Below are 8,466 nucleotides of genomic sequence, written 5' to 3' on the forward strand. Positions count from 1 at the left end.
TAAAGAAGAGAATGGACGTATGAATAGTACTATGCAATGTATAAAAAGGTAACCACATCTCCAGAATTCAAACATTATAGGATCATCACCATTGCTGATATCATTGTGCCCCAATGTTCTTCGGGAAAGAATTGTAGGCTTATTAGGTAATAAAAGCAGTGGGCCTTTTGACAATGTAGCAGAGGAAATCCTCTTCTCTCTATTGTAACCTTCTCCAGCTATACTTCCCTAAGTCAGTGTTGCCTTTATTTCATTTTAGCCTGCTCAAATATCTAGACCATCTTCCTTCAATTAATTACATACAGTCAAGTAATAATCTTTAAATAATCTATTTTGTAATTTAAATTGAAGATGTCTCATCTCCTATAAATGATCTAAAGTGATATTAAATGAACTAATATAAGTTTAACAGTTTTTATCTTTCTTTTTTTTCTGCCTTTTAATCAAGTGATAATACAGATACAAATTTGTCAAGCTTTCTTTTGTGGTCTTATTTGTACCAATTGTTCATAAATAATCAATAAGTACAAACTGAACACTCAGCAATGAAAAAAAAAGTTTGTGAGCTTGTTAAAGAAGTAATTTTAAATAAAAATTACACCCACATTGTAAAAATAAAATACACATTTTTTTCATTTATTTATTTATTTTTTATTAGCTATAGGATTAAAACAGACCAAAGTTTTATTTTGAGAAATATACTAAACATTTATCCCTAGTTACTGATCAAAAATAAAACAAAGCCGTTAGAGATCTTTATTTTAAAACAATGGTTCCCAACCCATAGTACTCTGCACACCACTAAGCCGGAAATTGAGCTAAATGCTTCCCATTATCACTGTGATAGTGAAATACCTGAAAATCAAGTACCTTAAAAGTGCATTTTAAGTCACTTTTATTGTTTGAATCTTTTAACTCACACTGAAACATCAGGAAAGATAATTAATAAAATAGTTGTAACAACAAATATTCAGAAATATATGTTACCGGATTCTCCCGCGGCTCAGTTATGATCTGCAAATGATTTTTTATCATCATTTTAGAATGAAAAAATCAATTTTTAACGTATGCAAACTGTCAAAATTTAATCTTTAGGAAAATTAAACAATGTGCCATGTAAAAAGGATTATTTAGAATATTATTCCAAGCAAAAACCCCTATTTTTCATAAAATCTCACTTAGAATTTTTATTCACTCATGTCTTTAGTCAATTTAGAGAAGCATTGAGTGCTTCTTGGTAGCTTAATTTGTCCAATTTAATAACTCTTGATTTTTAATATTGTAATCACCAAATACAAATTGTTGAAATAAATAAATGTTAACAGTTCCTGAAAGAATAATAATTAATAATTTTTTGATTCTATTACTGACAAAATTATATTTTCAGATCCCTCTATTTATTTAAACTAGACTATTTACCACAGACTGAATACAATTTTAATAATATTCTTTGGTTTGTTTTTTATTTATTTTATTTATACATTTACAATTGAAATAGTTTTTATATGATTCATAAACGACAAATAAATCAACATCATACAATATTTTTGACAATCTTCAGGACCCCTCTCTGTTGAGCAACGTTGAAAGTGATGGTTCTTATTAAATAGTGTGCAATTCCATATCTATATATATATTTCACATTTTTATAACCATTCAAGTTTATTCTATTGACCATTTTCATCTTCACTCCAGTCAACATATTTTCAAACATACAACTCCTGGAAGTATTTCTGATAGTTTATTGAAAATTCTGCTTACTCCCAGTAAATTATTTACTGAGATCACCAAACTTGATTTCAGGAGTAGCTTGAAATATGTTGACTGGGATGATGGTTGAGTAGCAATGCACTAAATGTTACAAAAATGTGAAATATATATAGATATATAATAAAACTGTGATGTTTTTGTTATAATTTGATATTGAAAAAGGTTGGCTTAATGTGGTTCCTAAGGTTTTTTCCTTAGTACTTTTGATTAATATTATATATATTTACATTACTTGATTTTTTTATTTTTTGATGAACATATTTATACGTTTTTATAACTAAAATTTAGCTATGTTTTAGGTTTGAAAATTATCAAAATAGGACTTATCTTCATATATTCTCCCTCAAAAGTTCCCAAAAATTATAAATTCATTTTAAGGATAAATAATGTTTTAATTCATGTTAATATTGTATCATATAGAAAGTTTTTTTTTTCTTTTTATAAAAGTATATCTTCATTCAACTACTCTGTTTATTAATGACATTTCAGACTATATTGTATATCATCTTATGGCAATCTAAAATTTCATAAATCAATCATTTTGCACTCAATTCATTATAGCACTATAATAATTCATCATAAAATTATCAGAACTTATTCCTTTAATGAAAACATTTATATTTTTAATAATGTTTGAACTATTTTTTTTCTATTTAATCCATTTTTAATGATTAATTAATATTAATATTATACTGAATTGTACACAAAATGATTGATACATAAAATTAAAGATTAACATTTGATAATGGACTATATAATCTAAAACATGATGAATAAACGAAATAAATGGAATAATTGTTTAAAGGAATATTGTAAAAAAGAAACAAAAAAAACAAACTTTCAATAGAATAGAATATGTACCTATATTGAAGCCTTCATGAATAAAAGGATGGGACAAATTTTAAATTCATATTTATTCTTCAATCTACCAAAAATACTTGATAGGAGGATTTTATTTTCTGGGCACAAGAAAACAATACATTTTTCACACAATTAATATTGATTTTTCAATTCTTCCTGAACTTGAGTAGTCTTCCTCCGCTGGTTACACACATTAGCTCCTCCTTGTCAGGAGAGAACAGTTGTGTTCTGAATTTCCAATAATAGTCCTGCATGTCGGCCACAGGAGGCATTGTGTTCAGCATCATCTTTAAGTCAATAGTCCCGTTCCTTATCATATAGCGTCCCTAAAATAAAAACCAAATAATCAATCAAGCAGTAGTTAATTGAGGATGCGGTCAGAAATGATACAGTAAGGCAATATACTAGTTTATTAAGTGCCAAAATTTCGGCCAATAAAGTAGGAATATTTAAAAATAAAATAATATACATATAAATGTACAAGGTAACCTTTTTGCTTGTACAGCTTCAACATATTTATGCTTTTATTGTTATATTTGTTTTTTCTTAGTGCTGCTAGGCATGAAGTAGCCTTAGTGCATCTCTTGTAGCGGGTCATTATCATCAAGATTGAAATTTTAGAAATTACAGATCTTGAAAGTGGAATTTTTCTTTTGTTTTTAAAATTTTATGTTTATTCATTACATATACATTTTTCTCACTTAGAATTTGTTATTGTTTTATTTACTATAATTTTGTATTGTTTTGAGTGCATTTGATATACATGAATATTTTTTAATACAGGAATTTTCAAACATTAAAAATTATATGAGAGAAATATCCTTTCAATTGTGGTAATAGTATTATACTTTAAAAATTAGTAAAATTATAAAATCTAACTTCAAGTACAGATTCAAAGTCTTTTAACAGAAAATAGACGTATTAAATTATAATTATCCTCATATTCCTCATATGCCAACAGGCTGAGGATCTTTCAAGCATCTCCCATCCTACAAACATTGTTATACCACTTCACCTGGTTGTTCCTCAAGGACTTCTCAATAATATATCTCACTCCCAGAGTGGCAGGAATGTTTTTATTCCTTGTGTAGTCATATAGGGTTTTTCTTTTCATTTGCCTTCTCACTTCCACCTTGGTGGATAATCAGCTTAATAATCATCCAACTGTCTGACTCATAAAGAAGATATGCAGATTTGCATCGTCATCTCTTTGTTTCTTTGCTTACTACTTGCTTCCCTATCAGTGCTGCAGCATTTCAAAGAACATGTCATTAGCTTTTCTTATTCAGTTCTATATCTCTTGGTCTATTCATCCATCGCAACTAATGACTGTACCTATATCATTTTTCACTATTTCAAAGTTCTGTCCAAAGCAGTTAACTGTAAGCTATCAGTTTGCCTTTCAAAAATACATATGTTTTTGTTGTTAGAGATTTATACATTCAAACCTTTTATTTTCAATATTTGGTATTAGTTAATTAGATACAGCTAAATGATTTGAACTTAGATGTGTTATTGATGTGGTGTTTTTTTTTTTCATCGAGTTAAACAATTCCTTTTCTAAAGATATTACATATATGTATATATTACTCCTTTCTATCAATCATCTTCATCTTGATTTCATTTAGAGGAGCATTATGTTTTATTTGACCCAGTTTTAAGAAATAAATATAATGATAATTATAATAAGATAAGGAATGTGAGAAACCCATCTGGAACAGAATAGGTAGTTATGAAAATAAAATAACAAAAATAATTTTGTAAAATAAAATAATTCATTAAATAAGTGATCTAAATTTCTAAAGGGAGAAGAGTATTTTTAAATAGGATTTTAACCTAGAGAAAATTAAATTAGCTCTCTTCTGATTTTATTACCTTTTTAATTGGACAAGAAACTTTTGGGGTGACTGCTGTCTCATAGAAGGAAGACCAGAATTGTCCCTTCTCAGTAAAGATGTGACAAAAGTCCTTTTGAGTAACCCTAAGAAAAGTTTCACAAACAGTGTCTGCTCTGGAAGGACACTTGTATATCTTTACAAGAGCCTGAAAAAAGAAAAAAATTCAATTATTTGAGTTACACAGAAAACTAATATAGAAAAAGACAAATCTGTACAATGATATTTATTATAGTCCTAATAGTATTATATTTATTATTATTTAAATATTGTAATAAATTTTAAAAAATAGTAATTTATATTATTAAATAAAATGAAGGTAATTAAGCACTGTTGGAATAGACAGAGCCACTCATATAAATATTGTGTAGCTCTAGAGGTTTAACTTTAACTTTTGGTTATTTCAAAAGTTGTAACTACCAGATTAATATAAATTATTATTAGAAAAGAAAGATGGCAGAAGTTCGGTCAAAGAAAAATTCAAATAGTGTTAAACTATTTATATTGAGCCAATATTTTGTCACATTTTGCAGGGCTTTTCAACTAGAAGTCAAAGCGAAAGTGAAATTATTATGTTTGTTTTACTTTTAAAATAAATAATAAAGAGATTGTGATGAACCTACTCCTGGGCAAGCAGATCCCATTAAGAGTCGGTTCCTCCTGGCTCCTCGGACATCAACTATCGACATATTCAAAAAAGTGAGTAGACTGCTTAAACTTTTTCAGATTATGTGTTTAAGAGTGTTTTAATTCAAGCTATTTAGTCGAAAACATGAAATATAGTAATGATTTTTATTTATTTTTATTACTTCAATTCAAAATTATATAAAATGTTTGTTAAAAAATTAAGTTAGTACAAATGAAGAGCTCCAGGTCAAAATTAATTGTTTCCATTTTCTGAGAATGAAAAAAAAATCATTTTTTTCTACAGTATTGAATTATTCTGGCAAGAAATCTAAAGTCGACTTTTGGATTTGGACTTGGATCATAGTGCTTCTTAGCAATGATTCATAGAGTCTATTATAAGAGTTTTATAAGAGCTTTGTATTTTTCTTCATTGAAACAGAGAGTTTAGATCAAAACAAATTGTAATTTAAATGGACAAAAAGTATTTAAATCTGGCACCCCTCATATGAAACAGTAAACTTGACAATGCCATACCACTACAATCTTGTGATCTAAGGCAAATGTGTAAATTATTAAAAAATAACACACTTAACATAAGCCTCAAAATTAGTTTTTGTGGTGTTCTCATCTGATCTCAACTGCTATCAAAGACAATGATGGAAATTTCGTGCGTCTTAGTATAAGCAACCTAACAGTACTGTTATTTATAATATAATATTGATAATAACGCGAATTAATAAAAATGAGGAAAAAATACGTTAAATAGTCAAGCAAATAGACTGGAAACTGATATCTGATAACTATTGATCGTTAAAATTAAATTCACTTTTTTTTTATTTCCAATCAGAACTGAAAAATGTTTTACTTCACCGACGCCCGGATCCTCATTGAAAGGAGAGTTCTATTGAAGGTTATTTCAACTTTTCCGGCAATAAAAGCCCAAAGGATGTCTCCTCCCACCCTCCTTAATTCAAACTGTAACCTCTGTAAAGTAAGTGACTTTTACCCGGCAGGAGTGTCCAACCTTTTTTGTCTCCCAAGTGGTGTCCCGTGAGCATATATTCCATGGTAAACGATTTGTACCATTTTTTTATATAATTGGATGCGATGACGATAAAAGCTTTACGATTAATTTCAATGCAATTTGAAATTGAAATTGTAAATTGTAGCTCTTCCATTAGGGGATGAAGAATCCAGATTTCGTAAAAGACTAAGATCTTCTTGTCTCGAATCATGATTTAAAATAAGAAACGCAGGAGGCGTCCTGGTGAGCGAAATGCTCAATTGAGAGAAAAAAAATCACTTTAGGAGTGTACTGGTAAGAAAAATGCTCAATCCATCCGTGTATAGGTTGGAAGATAAAAGAGGGAATGACCAATGTACAATGGACAAACGGCAATAACAACATCAAACGGTCAACGGAAGGAAGACAAAAGAATAAACAAAACAGATGAAATACTAGGAAAATATAGACCTTTATTTCCCAACATAAGCAAAATGCTCAAGGCTACACTTCTCCTGGGTTAACACAAAATCACTGTTGTTTTTTTTCTTCCATATTGACTAAATAATTTAATTAAACAGAATATTTCTCCAGAATAACTCAATCTATAGATGCTGAGGAATGCGTAGGAAAATATGGATATTTACAAATAATTTGCATGCGAAAATCAATGCGATAAGCTGTAACAATAACAAACAAACCCTACATTGTGGTCAAAAGGATGTGATAGGAAATGAATATCCTGGTTTATTTTCAAGGTAAAATCAAATCTGAATAGAACACCCATTTCATGAATGTATGAAACAATAAAATAACAAAAATAGTAGCGTGCGTCCACGATCAGATAAGATTGAAGATCAATCAAGCACAGCACCTGTTGACGTGGCAGAAATCTCCAATCTAAGTTTTCAATGTTAGCATGGCCTGACTTGAAAATATTTACAAGGAAAGGTTATCTCTTAATAAATGATATTCACAACTTCAACCAATACGACCATATTAGCATTAATTTATTATTGTACTTCATTCATTAATAACATCGTTGGATATTGTTATAAGTTGAAAAAAATACACTTCTTTAGTATATCGAATATTTTAAAAAACTGGGTACAAGTTAAGAATTGATTGCTCAAGTGTTCAATTGAGGATCTAGGCAGCCCCGGATTGGGATGTCAAGATTCTTTACTCGGAGCCGCCGCGAAATAAACATTGACTACTTCAGGTGTGAATTGAACACACAATGTTCTGAACCTAGCACTTTGGGACAATCGTCTCATCGTGCTAAGCTATCACGTCCTCTATGCCTTATGGTTTTCTATATTACTTTCGCCGCTGACAAGGTCTTGACATATAACCTTATGACATGATAAGCCCCTGATCCCTACTAAAAACATAATTAGAAGGGAAAAGAAGGTGCCTCGAATCATAGACGCTCTGGAACCGGGTAAAGAAAGGTACCTTCTGCTCTATCCTCTCCCCTAATATGTTATGATGGGGCCAAACCATCTGGAGTGAAATTGGAAAAAAAGGAAATTTTCGAAAAATACATTCTTTTCTTAATGAAAAATTCTGCAAGACATTCAGAGAGAGAAAGAGTTCACCATGTGAGGCCTCTGGTTCGGATCTCAGGGAACACTGCCAAATTGAATGAGGGGTATAGTACAAGAGCCCAAGAGGAGAAAAGGGCAGTTATTTCACCGCAATTTTTGATTACTTTAATGAAAACTGTGTATAATTAATAGTCAAAGTTGATGAGTCTGCCAAGTATAGGTAGGGGGAATAAAAATTGGCGGCTGTTTCAAAACCTTAAAAATAAACTTAATGATATTTTACTGGAAGAGCCTTATGGAATTAAATTGGATTTAGTAAATATTAAAAATAATTAATTTTTTATTCGGAGCTCTCTATCTTAAAAACTACCAACACTGGAAAATCTAAAAGAACATTATTTAAAGATGAGTAAATTAGCTGAAATTTTAGCCCTAATAGAAATTTGGTGAATAGTTTTTTTAAAAAGCAACATTTCATAAAAATGTTGTATGGGACGTACTAAAAGATCAGTAGTTAGTGAATTTATTTTAAAAAATTTATATCTCAAAAACCATTTGATATACAGAAGTCTATTAGCACTAAAATTAAAGCTAGTTTAATGGACTATAAAGAAGTTTCTGAACTTTACCTTCGTAGGAATAGTATTTTTCATGACATTTACTAAAATAAATTGATTTATAGTTGTTCGGACAAATTTTCATTTGCCAAATTTATATTCATATGTGAATATCATAAAAACTACTACCCCTACGAAGATAA

At 29.4% G+C, this 8,466-nt stretch overlaps 1 protein-coding gene across 2 annotated transcripts in view; it reads right to left on the minus strand.

Moving 5' to 3' along the window:
• Positions 1 to 2,665: 2,665 nt before the first annotated feature.
• shakB (shaking B) overlaps positions 2,666 to 8,466 on the minus strand; it is a 129,377-nt gene continuing 123,576 nt past the window's right edge. For both annotated transcript variants that reach the window (XM_014418727.3, XM_014418728.1), the window contains exons 7-8: positions 4,507 to 4,674; positions 2,666 to 2,957 (exon numbers count right to left, since the gene is read on the minus strand). The gene's annotated coding sequence lies outside the window, so the exon portion shown is untranslated. The remainder of the gene's footprint in view (positions 2,958 to 4,506; positions 4,675 to 8,466) is intronic.

Source organism: Halyomorpha halys, unplaced genomic scaffold (assembly GCF_000696795.3).
Source record: "Halyomorpha halys isolate HHAL.00 unplaced genomic scaffold, Hhal_1.1 Scaffold207.1, whole genome shotgun sequence".
Taxonomy (NCBI): domain Eukaryota; kingdom Metazoa; phylum Arthropoda; class Insecta; order Hemiptera; family Pentatomidae; genus Halyomorpha; species Halyomorpha halys.